At 39.6% G+C, this 16,867-nt stretch overlaps 1 protein-coding gene across 2 annotated transcripts in view; it reads left to right on the forward strand.

Annotated features, from left to right (window-relative positions):
• The first annotated feature begins 332 nt into the window (after positions 1-332).
• hs3st1l2 (heparan sulfate (glucosamine) 3-O-sulfotransferase 1-like 2) overlaps positions 333-16,867 on the forward strand; it is a 29,943-nt gene continuing 13,408 nt past the window's right edge. The window contains exon 1 of one of the 2 annotated variants that reach the window (XM_026187499.1): positions 333-405. The gene's annotated coding sequence lies outside the window, so the exon portion shown is untranslated. Of the gene's footprint in view, positions 406-11,484; positions 13,268-16,867 lie in introns of those variants that run through there. The other variant, XM_026187500.1, reaches the window with a different exon arrangement.

The raw sequence follows: 16,867 nt of genomic DNA on the forward strand, positions 1-16,867 counted from the left end.
CCTAAAGGCGGAGATGTGCTTGTGTATGAACTAATCTCCCTCTCTCCCTCTATCTCTCTCTCTCTCACACACTCACAGACACACACTCCCTCCCTCTCTCTCTCACTCTCGCAGTCACTCAGTCAGTTGCAGCAACACACTCACCGAGATCGGCAGCACAAAGCAGAGTCGCTCTCTTACCAGCCTCCAGAAACACACACACACCGACACACTTTGCCGCGGCACGCACACACAAGCTCAGACTCCTCCACGCACACCTTCTCAGTGACGGCCGCGGAGCTGAAGGAAAAAGGAAAGGAAGGAAAGAAGAAAACAACACCAGAGAAAGGAAGACAAGAAGTAAAAGAAGAAGAGAAAATATCCTGAGAGAAAAACAGGAACAAATTTAGATAAAACTTCACTCAGGTAAGACCACTTTTTTTTAATCTTTCCCTTTTTACGTAGAACTAGTTTTCATATTGAAACTGAAAAACCGACTCACATACACAGCACAGAAAATGTTGAGTGTAACATGCACATAGTGTGAATAAAAATACACACTGTGCACCTGACTCTGTACCAGCAGGCTCACGTGACCTCATGTCTCGTTTTTAAGTTTATGATCTTTTTATGAAAGACTTTTTTATTTGTTCTTTACCTGCGGGAAAGGGTGGTAAAACTGCAGAATTAAACTGCAGTGAACTTTTATGTTGTGCATTTATAGAAAAACAGCTGCATAAATGATCTCAAGGGTATAATTTTGTGTGTTTGAAACATGTTTTCTGTACTAATTTAGAGTAAGAACAAACTTCAGAGGAAGTAAAAATCTAATAAAACAGTATCTCAAAGATCCTTTCCATAGAGTTTGACAGCAGTCGTGTGTCTCAGAGAAGAACGTCTCTTTATAACTTGCGCTTACTAAGGTTACAGATTAACACGGAAACTAGGCTCAAGTATCATAAGTTCTGCAGTGCCAGGACACAGTGTCATATCTTTAAGTTAAAGAAGTTAAAAGTTTGTGCAGTCCAGTTTTGAAGCCTCTAATTTTACTATGTCTTTTTTAAGACCATATTTAAATGTTTATCAGCTAACAGCAGCAAGCATGGTTACAGAGTTGTTCCCTAATTTGTGCAAAATGTGGTATATTTGAAATGATATATTTTTGAATTTCACTCACCAGTACCAGAATATATACTTCTAGGGCAGGCTGTTAGTACAAATAATCAAAGTTCAGACCAAATTATTTATCAGATAATTCCTTTAAAATGCTCCAGAAAGCCACCAACATCACAAACATGACCATGATGTCCATTGAGTTACCCAAACGGATGCCTAAGAAATAGTGGCATGTGTTGGTGTCTGTCAGTCAGGAGTAGCCATGCCTGTAATAACGAAAGGGAAAGGAATATTTCAGCTTTAATCGAATTTAAGTTGATGAGTCAAATAAATGAGGCCAAAATCACTTTTGCACCACCTGTAAACTGGCAATTTTCAGCACTATCATTAGCAAATGATAAATGTAAAAATCTCATCTTGAAGTCTTATATTGATGACTGTCTGCATCTTAATGTTTTTAACTTGAATATTTTGAGGGATTGGTGGATCAGACTGACAAAATGCTGGGTGATGCTCACTCAAATCCCTGAAAGCTAACAGCGACAATTATTTATCAACCACAAGATAGGCCCACCCCCAATTATACCCTGGTTTACCATTATTGGTTACTATCTTTTACAAATTGTATATTATGTTTAAATAGTGGAGTGAGCTGAAGGGTTGTTTTCTCATACACTTTTTTGTACTCAGATTTCTTTTTGTAGTTACAGTAGGTGCCCCCTGCTGGCCACCTGAAAGAATGCAGGTTTAATTAGCTTTCACAGTAGCTGAGCATTTAAGGAAGTGAAGGATTTGGTAAAGGCCGTGATAGCTTCATTTGTCAGCCCTTAAGCCACCTCCTGGCTTGTATGTAGTTAACAGCTTCTTCTCCTTATACTATTGTTATTTCACATCAAAGACAAAGGCTGAAGAAAAAAAAAAAGACTGCATATGAGCTTTTAATCTGTGGTGCTCTCCAACCAAACTGTAGCCAAATATAAGACAGTTTTAGCCACAGCTAACTCCTGTAGTACCGTGCTTAATGTAATGTGAAAACCTTTTTATTTATGGCGTATAAAATGAAACACTTGATTAGTAATAGCCACCTTTATTGACATGTGCAATATCCTTTGTCCTCCACTTAGTGGTGTTTTTCTGTGCTCAATTAACACATTTTATTTGCATGTCTGTAGCATACTGTGAACACATGACTGCCTAAAACAAGGGAGTCATTTTTGTTCAGGAGCATGCCACTCCCAAATAATTTGTTTAAGTGGTACCAGGAAAGATAGTTCCTGCTCTGGTACATCTGAACAGTCAAACAGTCTGTAAAAAGACAAACTGGAGTGAATCCAGGTCACAGAGTCTGTGAAAAGATTGAGTTAGTGTGTGTGTGTTGGTTTGTTGAGCTTCACTGTGTTTATAAGAAGATAAGACAAAAAAAGAGAAAGAAAGAAGGAACAAAGTGGGAAAATGAATGAATGAACCCATTGTCTAGTGTGTCCGTGTGTGTGTCTCTATGTGTGTGTGTGTGTGTGTGCTTAGTCAGGGGGTGTGTTTTGCACGTCACAAAACAAACTGAGCAATCGGTGACATGTGAGAGGTTAATGTTACACCAAAATGTGTCCCGTCTTGTAATCAAAGAAATCGCATTAAACGACTCGGTAACAATAACAATATTTGCAGAAACATTCACATTAGCAAAGGCTGCTCTGGTAACATTTGGTAACAGTGTTGAACACTGTAAACAAAGACTTCTGGACTTCATCTGTTCATAGTCAGAGTGATTTTATGCACTGGATTGTCTGAGCACCGAGTGAACTTTAGCCAACATTAAAGGTCAGACTAACAGAAACCTAGAAATCTGTGACAAATGATTCCAAAGTACAAATACACAAGTAGCGTAAGGATAAATATGGAACACACTTATCACTAAGATGTTAAACAGAACCCAAACTTCTGCTGCTGCTGATGTAGACGTAAAAAACAAAACAAACTATAGATCAACTTAACAGCATCATTTTATATTCTCAAAACAAATCTCCTGCATTGATGCACACACTGCAGACATCTCAATATCTTTTCCACCTGTTGACCCACCACCAAAATAAAAAGCTGCTTCATAATCTATAAATCTATAACTATTAAGTGTCTATACTGTTGTTCTATGAGTTTAGATGTGTTGTTCTTCTAACTTCTGTCCTCTTTAGTCAGCAACTTCAAGCCTGGCAAAATAACCACTAAGGATACCTTTGAGTAACATATCACTGTGTGGCAAATACATTAGAAGGTTACCTAGGCGACCAGCGCTTGGTATATCCGGTAGCACCAGCTATGAGCAATAAAGCAATGTGCAACAAGCGGATTACCTCCTGTGTAAACAAACAAGTGCACTAGCTGTTGCAGGGCCCAGAGAAGAAGCCACTGTTGTACTTTTACTGAAGGAGAGCCATATAATGTTTTTGTAGGAAGGGCTTTATTTCACACACAAAATGAGCAGCTTCTCTTTTTCCAAAACAGGCTAAATAAAACTGGCTAAATATATAAGCATTGTGCCTTCACAGCCATGGTACAACATGGTGCTGAAGAAGATTTTTAAAAATAGAAAAACCATGAAGCCTAATACACTAGCTTAGTTTACAGTTTATCCAAAATAATATATATAACATCCAAACATCAAAAAGTGCACATATCCCAGCATCGCATCAGTTTGTTGGCAGTTCAAAGTGAAATAATTATAATGACTGGTAAAGTATTCTTAATGTGTGTTCTGTGTTATAGTAGCAGCATTTCCAGCAGACTAAAAGAAACTTAGCAGCACATTAAATTCAGCTATAGCGATATTTAAGGTATGGCTTACCAACAAAAGTATTTCCCAGCAGAGAATGTATAATGAACTTCAAACATGCTGTAAATGAAAGAATCAGTGAAAACATGGCGCTGTCAGCCGATTTTAAAACAAAACCTCAAACATAACCTGCTCCCATTCAGGTTATATGTTTAGCATAAGTTAGCATGATCATTTAGCTCGGTAACACGAGTGCTACTTTCATGACACAGAAAAAACTCAGACTTTAAGCTTGACATAGCTCGCTAAGCCATCTAAAACAAATAGAAACTGCTTTAATATTTAATATTTAAAACAAACCACTGATCCTGACCTGAGGGAATCACAGCCTCGCTCCTAAACAGTTACAAAGTAGCACTGTCATTTATTTGAAGTCTTCCATTTTTTTCTCAAACTAGTTGCTTGAAACCAATTTTGCCTACTGTTTGGTGCTTGCAGTGTTTCTGTTTGTCAGGGTTCCTGGGTCGGTGACCCAGTGTTTTCAGTTCACACTCACTGTTTATCTACTGCCTGTTCCACTTCCTGTTTTATTGTGTTAGCCTTGGTCTGTGTGTATTATGTTCAGTCCTCTTCCCATTATCATTAGTTTATTATGTTCAGCTGTGTACTCACCGGTCCCTCATTATCATCATTATCACCAGCCTGTGTATTTAAGCCCTCTGTTCTACCCATTCAGTGTCGGGTCATTGATGATGTAAGTCTGATGTCGTCTGTATGTTCAGTCAGTCAGTCTTTTGGTCATTCATTCATTCATTCATTCATTCATTCAGCCAGCCAGCCAGCCAGCCAGCCAGCCATTTCCTCCCTCTGTACTGTTTGCTCGCTCCTTCGGCAATAAACATCCACCTTCACCTACCTGCCTGTGAGTCCAGCGTTTGGGTCCTCCTTCTCTCATCCACGACACTACCGCTGACACTGTTTAAAACAGCTGCCTGCTGTGAATGATAACACTGTTTTGAGAACAGCAAGAATGAATCAAAACAGCAAAGTTTTGGGCCAGAAAGCAAAGGCAGTGAAGTAAAGTTGCTACAAAGCTCATCAGACCTGAAGGAGGCTATAGGTTCTCTGTGGGTTTGTCAATACAGCTGCATGGCTTAGAGAAGCTTTAACGTACATGACAAACGACAGCAATTAATGAATAAAAAAACAACGTCAAGGACTACCACGTTAACTTTCTGCTGCTCAATGTGAACGTCATGCAACACTTTGACCAAACAAAACCACTGATTCTGTTCAGAACTGCTCAGGAAACAGTGCAATATCAACATGAAAGACACAGAATTCAAGACAGCTCCCCCGAAAAGGGACAGAAAATTTAAAAAGTAATAATAACAAATGACAAATTTAAAGCCCAAGTGATTTTACACACAGTGCTTCAGAGAGACCAAAACAAAACGGGATCACAAACTGCCGAAACAATTAAAAGCACAGATGGTAAAGAGGCAAATCAATTACAGAGTGATTAGAACATAAAACACTGTCCATAAAAATGCGGACGAGCAAAGCAGCAGCGATAAATTCTGCACCTTAAACTGATTTTATGGATTTTTAGGCTTTTTTAATTTTACTTCACACTGTTTTCTGTTTACCTCTGTGTAAACAGGGAACAGTTTGGAGGAAATTACACTGGTGTAATTTCCTCTAAAATCTGATTAAGATTATGTACTTAGGAAGCTTCACTGCTGGAGCTTCTCAGTTTGCTTAGACAAAATTTGGCGGAAAGCTGGCACCTCCCAACTGTGCAGAGAGAGGTAGAGTTTTCATAACTGTATTCTGTATTTGTGCTTTTATAAAACAAAGAGACAGACAGAAAGAAACAGCGAGGGGTAGCTAGGAGGGGAGGAGGGGTGAGAATTAGGGATGAATCAAGCAAAGTTTGATGGAAACATGGCGAGAATGTGTGAGCAGGAGCAATTTGTTTGAAAAGTAAAATGGATCTTTTAGAAAATTAGGAATTTTTGAGAGTGAGATAAGAGGTCGAGAGTAACACTGACAAAGACGTTGTGTGATATTAAAGGGTAGATTGCTCATGCTGGTGTGTTTGTGTGAGTGAGGGGGTCTCTGCCACCTTTGCTAGCAGAGTACATTATGGCTGTTTGGGCACATTAAGGGGCATTAACTGGAGGAGCAGCCCTGAATAATACATGGCTTTTATTTATGAGCAGAGTGCAAACGTCCTCTGAAGCACCCTAAACCAGGCTACACACATGCAGTCATGCTTCTGTCACTTCAGAGGACATTGCTTTGGCTTTCATTAATTTTCTAGAGACTTAACATGAAGCTAATCGTAACTGATACCAGGCAAGCCTTCTCTTTATCCAAAACCTAACCTTATCCTAACCAAGCCGTGATATTTAATTATTTTGTCACAGTGAGTCTCTCCCCACAATATAAAAATGGAGTTATGTACTGTCAGCATGAGTAATGTGCCTATATGGAAAAACAATTTGCAAAATTATGTGATTTTGAGTGCTTGAACAAAAAGGTGATACATCTGTGTGTGTGTGCGTGTACAAGTTTCGTGGCAACATTTGTGCAGGTCGACACAAAAAGGTGACATCAGACAATCAGTGCACTCCACTGAACAATCCTTAGGAGTAATAGGGAAGCCAATGAGCCCATTTATAGCTCACACACTCCCTCAGACACATTTACAAACTTGCACACTCATAATCAAAACTTTTAAGTGACATTTTCATGATCGCCTCTTCTCAGAGTTTTATCTCTTCAAGTGAATTTCCTCCTCTCTTACATACTAATTCTATTCCGGAGACGAGATATGACTTGACAAATCTCAGATATGACTGCAGGGAACACAGTCATATGAGCTCAGCATGAGTGTGTTCATATCAAATTGGTGATCTATGGTTTATTGGGGGTGGATTGGATAATGGTTTTTTTTGTTGTTGACATAATTAAACCCATATTATCAAGGTCAAGCTTCATTAGTTGTAGACAATTATCCACAATAACATATAACAAATAACCCATTTTCTGTAACTAGGTAATCCACTGCAATGAATTTTACATCATGTAGTTAGTGAAGAGAATAATGAACTAGAATAATCATGAACAGATGGACTTTGAAAAGCTTTTTCTTGGTAATAGGAGGTTTGTCATAAATTTCAGAACTCTACCCACTAAAAAAGAAAAGAAAAACATAACCAGGTTTAAAATTTCAATTTCAAGCCATCTTTGTGCACATCTGGACATCCTACAGAGAAACTGCTACTTTTAAATCTCCTTCTGGCCACTTGCATGTGTGCTTTTTGATTTTATCATAAATCAAACCAGTATGGATATCGAACAACAACTTCTATGTCAAAATGACCCGAAATACATATTCATAATCACATTTTACAAAGAAGTCTTCAATAGAAGACGCCGTATGCCTGAAGGCAGAGTATGAGTCGCATGCTTATTGTGGGTATTCATCTCTTTTTTGGGGTTTTTTTTTTGGACATTCAGTGGGTTATGCATCATGAAATTCATCCTGCAGGGCAAAACCGTCAATGCCAAGTTCTTACTGTTATGTCCCGAGGTGCTGAGGAAGAACATTTGGTAAAACCACCTGAACTGTGATGTATGCAGTCTAGCTAATCACCCTGCACACTGTTCACCAAAAAGAAAGAAAGAAAAGAAAGGTTGGCGTTTGGACACGCTGAAGGAGATCCAGTGCACATCACAAATGCATTACAGCAAGTGTTCAAAACAGAACCTCCAGGGAGATAAATAGAGCAGCAGCACTGGAAACAGTCCAGAGGTGCCCAAGGAGACGACCTTGAAGGAAAGAGAAGCCAAATTTTTATTTGTTGCTGAATCAGAGAAGTTTATGATTTCAACAGAAAGTATACATACAATATTGTGAAATCAGCCCTCCAAGTTAAATAAGCATGATGAAACACTGACATGAAAAGCATATTTTGGATTTAGTCACTACTGATGTTTTAAAAAGTTAGAATTCTTGAATCTTAAATACAAAAAGGCTAATCTAACAATTGCTTTAATAGGATGGAAAGAGGTAGTTCAGCAGTTTAAAAAAAGCTAAATGTTGAACATTATTTGAATAGCTGTCCTTCAGTCATCATAATAAAGCAATACGGCCTTGAGAATATGATTTCTCTGTAGTCCATTTTGATATTTTAGATTATAAAGACAGCTGGAAGCATGGAGGCTAATATGTCTCTTTCATCTTGACTGGTGTTACATTTTTTATTGCATTGGTCACACAGCAACAACAAGAATGAGCCCTTTAAGTTTTATTGCATTATAACCATTGATTATTGAAACTGCTACAGTTATTCTGTATTTTATTTATATAATTGAATATTATATGCAGGATAATTTTCTTAATGCACCTTCTAAACTGAAGCGGTTAGCTAGAAACATGTTGTTAATTAGCTAAAAGCATACAAACCACTGTGTTCCTTTAATGTCTTTATTGGCTGTCTTATTTCGGGATGTGGTGAGTGGTTTTTAACCCTCTCAGGCTCAAATTAAGTTTTTGTTGCTAATGCACAAAGGAATACCTGCAGTGGTACTTCTGATTAAAAAAAACTCATAAAATATGTATGTGGGGTAATCAGGTTGTTAGCTTTTAACTGTTGCAAATCTGCAACGCCTGCCTTGAGAGGGTTAAAGAGCTGCAGCTGGAGGGAGGCCAGGTCAGTGTTAACTGTATTTGCAAAACCTTGGGGTAGGAGGTCATCAGCCTGGCAGCCGGCCGCTCTGTCAGGGTGAAGGTTCACAGCGACTCTAGCTGAGCAGGAAAATACACACAAAAAGTGGTTGTTACACCTCTGAGCGCCTCTGAGGTGACAAGAACTCCTGGTGGCAGGCAGATGGACACAGATACACTCTTTTCTGTTTCCCCCTGTGCCATCTGGAACACTCTTTCCTCCTGAATTAATATATTATTGACATGCATTGCTATGCTGAAGTATAAGAGTAAAGTAAAGTTCCCACCTCAATCCCTAATATAGAATCTAGCCGAAGGGTTTATGAATGAAGTGCAATTTATTTAATCATGTTCATCTAAGAGAAACTTGACAACAACTAAAAGCAATTGACTTCTGAGTGAACCAACAGAGATATCTGTAGTGCTACTTAAGCTCATATATTTAATACTACTCTAGCATTAGCGCACTCTAAAATAAGGTTAATACGTTCCTTCACCTTAAAGGGAAAGTTTACCTGAAAGTCTAGTCTAGAAAGTCAAGTTGTTGTTTTTTTTATCTGGCCTGCAGTGATATTTATCCAACTAGACCAGGGATGGGCAAATAATTTTCCCAAAGGGCCACATGAGATGGGACTGCTGTTGAGAGTCGCACCATGAGAAACTGGGACTGTTGTGGAGGGTCGCACCAATAAGCTTATAAAAAGATAGCATTAATAGTGAGCACAGTCCAGTTCAGCTTATTGGTGCAGCCCTCCACAGCAGCCCAGGCCCGAACTAGATTGTTTTCGTCAGATTTGCACAGTTTTTGAGATATCGCCCATAGAAATATTTGTTCTCTTAAATATTTTGAAATGTAGAGGTCACTCTGCCAGAAATATATTCATATTCTCTTTGGCTGTATCATCAGGTCCTTGTTGGAAATGTTTCTAAAAATATTGCTCATATCCTGTCACAGTCACTAGCATGTGCATGTTTACATGGGTCAGTGCATGCTTCTTACTTCACAGTGCTGGGATGTTGTTCAGCGGAAGGAAAATAGTTCCTATATGAAACTGCTTACACCAAGTTTTTAGATTAATTTTAAGTCAGTGAGTCCTGATTTCTGAAAAGAGACATTGCGGCTGAGTTTCCAAATATATATTAAGAACCATCAGGTGAGTGACATGTCTACAGCTGATACGTTCAAAACTGAGAAATGTTATATTGGTACTAGAGGATTTTTTTTTTAAATCATCCATATTAGATTTTAGGGTGAACTGTCCCTTTAAACTTTAATGATTATATTACGGGTGCTTGCATTTTGTCCCTGGAAACAAAACAGGTCACAAAACTATGTCTGCAAACAGAGTCGCATCCCGGCAACATGAGTAATAAAAGGGCCACGCAGAGTTTACCGTCCTGCAGACATTGACGTGATACATGATCTTACCTCAAAGCTAATGGCTGAAATGAAAACTCCTCTTTGTTATGACTTATGGACTCGACGTTCCTATCAGTAAGAAATGTTTTAGAGTTGCAAAAAATCGAAATGAAAGAACTGAAATTTTGTGGCAAAAAAAGACCTTGGTAAAGTTACTGTAGTAGTTTAGCTCTTATACCACGACTGGTCACCAGCTCTATTTCCTGACGATGACTGTGTGATATATTCAGGAACAGCTACTGTGCTGAATTAAACTGTAAACAAGGCTGTGTTTATTAATTAAACAGCCAAAGTTTCGAACAGATTCCAGGGCTACATATTCTCATACTCTGGCCCACACACTGTATTTGAGCTCTGTTAATTAATACTGCATTGATCACTGGAGGGATTTTTTCCTTTCACTTGGCCTTCTGCTCACAGAACTGGGAGGTCAGCTACAGAGCAGTCATTCTGGCTGGCAAGTTTTCAGTGAGTAGCTAAAGGGCACATCAGCAGGATGAGATGTCTGTCAACACACTGGGCTCGAGCCAAAGTTTTCAGGCTGAAAGATGATCTTCCCACTCACCATAACAGGAACATCTTTCTTCACTTTCCCTGAGAGGAATACTGATGCGATTAGTGTACTAGAAAATCTCAGAAAGTTTTCCAGCAAATAGTTACAGCAATCAAGTGTAAAGTGTTGTCTACTTATGACATGATGCAGTGTTTAACTCTGCGTGTTTGAGCCAATACGAACAGTTGCGTGGTATACGAATCGGATGTGCTCTCACCCCAAAGTGTCAAACACTTTGTGTCTTTTGGAGCAAGTGTCTTGACACCTTGCACGAGCCATCTGTCCTCTTTTAAAGAGCTTCAAAGTCCATATTAGGAGGCTGGATTGATGTCTGTACAGTAAATCAGATGTTTTACAGTAAAGAGTGTTTCTCCAGTTTCAAAGGTTTCTTTCTTTTCAAGCTGTTGCTGCACCTCGCTCTCTGTAATCTGGGAGCTGCTGATGTCTCACTTAAATAGCAGTAAAGACTGAACTACTAGAACGCACTACACAGACCAGGTTTAAAAACAATTCAATTCAATTTTATTTAAACAGCACCAAATCACTATTACAGTCGCCTCAAGGTGCTTTATATTTTGAGGTAGACCAGGGTCCAGCAGAACCAGGGTCATCTGCCATGACCAGTTAAGGTGAGGAAGACAGGACAAAAGACATGCTGTGGAAGAGAAGTGTATCAACACATAGTGAGTGGAAAAGGTGCGTCATGGGAATCCCTCAGCAGCCTACACCTACTGCAGTGTAACTAAGGGAGGATTCGGAGTCACCTGATCCAGCCCTAACTACATTTTTTAGCAAGAAGAAGGTTTTAAGCTTAATCTTAAAAGTAGGGACAGTGTCAGTCTCTGGAATCCAAACTGGAAGCTGGTTCCACAGAAGAGGGGCCTGAAAACTGAAGGCTCTGCCTCCCATTCTACTTATATGTTAGGAACCACAAGTAATCCTGCAGTCTCTTACTGTTGCTTAAACCTTGTGGATCAAGCACAGACACAACACAACGTGTCATGCATACTTTGGCTTTAAAAAAATAGCCATATTTGACCCTGGAAATGACAAAAAGATGGGGAATTATCACTGAAACAAAATATTTCTAATATTCATCATGCTACTCATGACAGAGGTCAAACGATAACAACATGATCAGCAGGAGCCTTCAAAATATCCCAACAGGGAAGTTCTCATTCCATTGTGCTGACAGGACTCCAGCGTCCCCCCCACGCCTCCTGGTGTCCTGCCAGTTATAATCAATCAACCCAATCTCCCATGCATCGACCTGCTATGTATAGTAACAAAGTCATTAGGATTGAATCCTGGCTCTCTCCCAAAATTTAAAGAAAAAGTAACAAAGCAAGGTCATAGGGGGCAGAGATAAAGAATCCAGAGGGAGGAACCATGCTTTAGTTTTGTGGAGTGACCTTGATAGATTCCAGACAGTAGGAGGGAGTTTGCAATCTGGGTGGCACCACACGTGTGTGCGCGCAGTTAGTGATGGCTCTCATTAATTTCCAGTCGCAGAGACCCCCTGAGGATGGTGCGTGCATGTGTGTGTATCTGTGCTGTTGTGCTGTGACAGAGAGGAAGGAGGAGGGGGTGTGTGGGCTAAGTAGGAAGGCAATAAAGCCATTTAAGAGTCATAAAGTGCTTGGTCAATCAAAACCACCCCCTGCTAGGCACCTCATGTCTGCCTCTGATTTTGTGTATGTGCATGTATGTATAAATATGATACTGTGTGTGTGTGGATATGTATGTGTGTGTGGATGTAAGAAGAGGAGTTACAAAATGCACTGATGGGTTTCTGTGTATCTGGGGAAATGAGCCTGTGCATCCATGTGTGCTTATATTTTTTTATGTGTGTCTTTGTGTGTGTGCGCCAAAGGGGTGAACGAGCCAGTCTGGAGAGGCAGTGGGATGCTGTGCTCAAAGAGAGAAAGAAAGGCAGGCAAAAAGAAAGGATGCATCACCATTGGATTTGTGTGAAAATAGCAACACAGCAGATGCAGTGATTAGAGTGCAATTTGTCTGGATACATCACAATGTGTTTGAGTGTTTGTGCGTGCAAATACATGTGCATGCATTTGCACCTATTTCTATGCCTCAGCCAGATTTTCAGCCCAATTTGAAGCCTCTGCAGGACTTCATGTCCATTATGTATTTCTTGTTCTGCTTGCAGATACTCTTTTTTTTTACTGCTTAAATTGCCAAATTGTTTTACAGACTGATTTGGATTCTTCCACAAGAAAGAGACAATTCTACAGTTTTATCCAGCTCAGACAATATCCTGTGAGCCAGAAACTTTTCTTCCCTGGTTTGTTGACTCATTAGCTCACTTTAATGGTGTCATTTGCTTCACACTGGATAGGCTGGGAACAATAACTCTGGCTGCTTGTTTTTCAACATTACTGAAATACAGCTACCTGAAAGTCTTGATACTCGATAGAGATAACAAAGAGGAACTGCCGAAAGAGACTAGAGAACCCTGTCAACAATACTAGCACATTAAACAGAGTAAAATATTGATTAATGCAGGTGCAAGTACCTACCAGGAAGCTCATTATTAATTGACAAGTTCCACATAAACTGCAGCTTGAACTGAGTTACTGCAGACTCTTCACTTGTCTGGTCATTATATTTTAAACACAGACTGTATATACAAGATTTGTGGACTTGCATACTGAAGCAACCATATAGAGGAGCTGGGTGAGTACTATGCTTTTAGCTGCAGTCTGGTTAGCAGATGGCATTGATTGTATAGGTGAAGATACATGCTAGTTAGCGCTAAGTAGCATAGAAATTAAATACGAGAATTCCACTTACCAAAGGTTGTAGTGTTAACAGTAAAAAAAAAAAAGACATTATTTGCCAAATTTTTGTATTAAATTGCTTCAAAAGGCACCAACAGAACAAGCACAGAGAGAGATATTCATGTGTCTCAGATTAGCTGAGGTAAAGCTTAGCAGGCAGCTAGTGGTTAGTCACATCTGTGTTGGCATCTACCTATCACGCAAGCTTTCAGCCTTGAAATGTTTAGTCAAGTGAAGCATTTTAAAAAACCCGACCACCTGTACAAAGAGAGAAAATTAACTACAGATCCCAAAGTCGTGTCCGTACCTTTTTGTTTACTCTCTGAAGTTGGGCATTTTAATATGAGGGCCTGAATTACTTTTGAAGCCTCGAGCGGTCTGCATCAAGTGCATTTTTTGGCACTCCCACACTGGCTTCATTTTTCAGCCCCAGAGGTTGCTGCTTGGAGGCGACAAGCTGAGCACCCTCGCTGCTCTGACACATCTTACTCATTTCTGTTTGTCTCACAGGTGAATTACTGTCTGTTGAATTCAAACTAAAAGAAAAGCGGAGATTCTTTTATGAAGTAAGGGACTTTGTGATTTGTGCTGCTAAACTGGGTATCCTTCTCTCCGTGTTGTCTTTAGGGTTTAACACTTTAGACACAAATCAGACTAATCGTCCATTTTGGACAACAAAGCCACCAACAGCCGGGATGGTTTATTACTGTCGCCGTAGGGCACCGTTTGGCTGCAACACCACACCAACTGTGGCATCATCTGTACCCACCACCACCCTGTCTCCATCCCCTGATTCCCCTCCGCACCTCCACAGCCTCTCATTTTATCTTCCCCTCCTCCCTCACCTCTGCGCTTTAACAAACTGGCATCCCTGGGGTCTACTGCCCAGGTGACATCAGACTTAACAATCATTGCTGTGGTAAACTGCCAGCAGGCGCCCAAACACACCTGACGATGCTGGAAAAGCATTTTTTTTCTCCTATGGTATCCCTTTTTATCAGTCACTCACTTTCCTCTCCCCTACCTCCATCCATTAAATCCTCTTCATTTACAAAAACACCATCTGTTTTTTTTTTTTCTGTACAGTTTGTAACCCAGAAAAACCACAGTTCAGGACCCAGTTAATATTTGGGCTCATTGGACCATGATGATATTGACCAGACACAACTTGCTCGCCCCATCTGTCAGCTTGCCCTTGTTCCAGACGCCCTTATGTACACAAGTTTAACACTCACATGTACAGCAAATGACACTGAATTCACCCAGAAAACTATTTGATTTATTTGTTGCCCTGGAGCTTCTGACCTTGTGAAGGGGGGACACACCCATAATCCTCCCATCACCCTGCTATTTTACACATCCTGCACCCTGCGACTGTCCCGCTTTCCTTCAGTGACAGTTGGTTAAATCCACTCTGACAGGTCAGACTCCTCTTACTGTCAGACCAAGCTGCCTGTGAGAAAGCCCACATATGTTATGTCTGATAATGTGGACGTATCAGTGTGTAAACAAGGATCCTGGCAGCAGGGTGGGGACAGGGGTGTGAATTAAGGAGGATGTGTGTGGTCAGCGAGCTCAACCACCATTTTAATCCAATTTACCTCAAATAGCCATAAGTGAAATATCTGCTGTGGCTCTGCTGTTTTTCATTTGTTAATTTTCTGTGTTTATGTTTGTTACGAATACCTTAATTTCATTTCAACTTAAATTACATTATGAGGCAATCTGTTAGGCATTTTTGCTGAGACATAACAGTCAAAGGTTTTGATGCAGGACTTTCTGCCATCCTTCCTATCTGAAGGGTTTGTTTTTTTTTCAATTTTTAACATTTGCAACAAAAACATTCTTGTTGCAGATCCGCCAGGACTCTTTTCTCATAAAATTTCCATCACGTACCCCTTTAGAGTCACATTGAGTGTGCATGATACTGCCAGCATAATATGACAAAAGACAAGCAGTAAGTCCACTTTAGAAGACCTGTGTGCAAGAGAGTTAAACAGGAAGGGTAACATGTCTCTTATCATGTACAGCTGTGGTCAGAAGTTGGCATGCATCGCGCATGAATGTCATCGTAATTTGGGGCTTTTAATGATTTCTTTGGTGGAATGATTATACAGCATAAATCAGCATATACAGCAGAAATTTGAATACTTTAAAAAATAAACAGCAATTGGATGCATACTTTTTAATTTTGGATTTTCTGCACATGGTCTATTCACTTAAATCTTTTAAGTGATGTATTTTAACTTTACAAGGCTTACTAACATTTTTTTAGTCATCATCTCTTCCCTATCATAAAAAGTGTTTTGTTTTTTTGGCATCACTCATTCGACTGACCACTATTGAGAACAAAGGGAAAGTCCAAGGAACTCAGTGTAGATCTAAGAAGGAGAATTGTACATTTATACGAGTTAGGAAGATCTCTCTGAGTCATTTCAAAACAAGTCCAAATTCCAAGATCATCAGCTCAAACAACTGTACTGAATACAAGTTTTTCGATTATGCCACCACTTTTCCAAGATCTGGATGAAGATCCAAACTTTTACCAAGTTGAGAGTAAATTTATTGGGATTTTCCAGAAAAGCAACTTAAAACTGCTGGAACACCAGCATGAAGTTTTACATGCTTGAAGGAGTAAAGGTGAATCTTTCAACAGTGTAATAGCTGTTAAGCATGGTGGTGGCAGCATCATGGTTTTGTGTTGTTTTGGAGTAATTGGTAGCAGTACATTGCACAAGCAACTGGAATAATGAAGAGCTACCTCCAAATCCCTCAATGTCACCTCAAATCAGCAGCTAGATGGTTGGAACTTAGACAGGATTGGGTGTTCCAACAGGAAAAAGATCCCAATCATGCATCAAAAATTGTTTTGGAATGGATAAAGCAGGCTAGCTTTATTGTATTAGACTTCTGGAATGACTTTTCCAAAACCAAAAGCCTCATCCGAACTAAAAATTTGTAGACTTTGCTTTAAACCAATATAAGTGCCAGGAAACTAACCAATTTCAATGAACTCTGCCAATTCTGTCAAGAGGAGCAGTCAAATATCCAGACAGAATTATACCAGAAGCTTATTGACGTCAACCAAACGTGTCAGATTGAGGTGAAACGTGTTCAGGGACATTTAACCAAATATTAAAGTATTAGTGAGGGTCTATGTATATGTTTTGAACCTGGATGTGTACTTTGACTTTGACGGTACAGATTAGAGAAAATCCAATATTCAACAATAAATTCAAACTTGTTAAAGATGTGTATCTTATAATCATTCCACCATTTTAAAAGAATGATTCAAGGAAATCATTAAATACCCCAAATTACCATGACATTCATGCCCATGATGACTGTGTGTAAACTTCAGACCCCAACTGTACCTGGGTCAGGAAAACATCAGCTCTCCTTCTCTCTCTCATCTCTAAATCCAAATGGCTTGTACCAGGCTTTGTGCCAAGTGGCCCAAAACACACACACACACACACACACACAGACACACAAA

This window comes from Astatotilapia calliptera, chromosome 12 (genome assembly GCF_900246225.1).
Source record: "Astatotilapia calliptera chromosome 12, fAstCal1.2, whole genome shotgun sequence".
Classification (NCBI taxonomy): Eukaryota; Metazoa; Chordata; class Actinopteri; order Cichliformes; family Cichlidae; genus Astatotilapia; species Astatotilapia calliptera.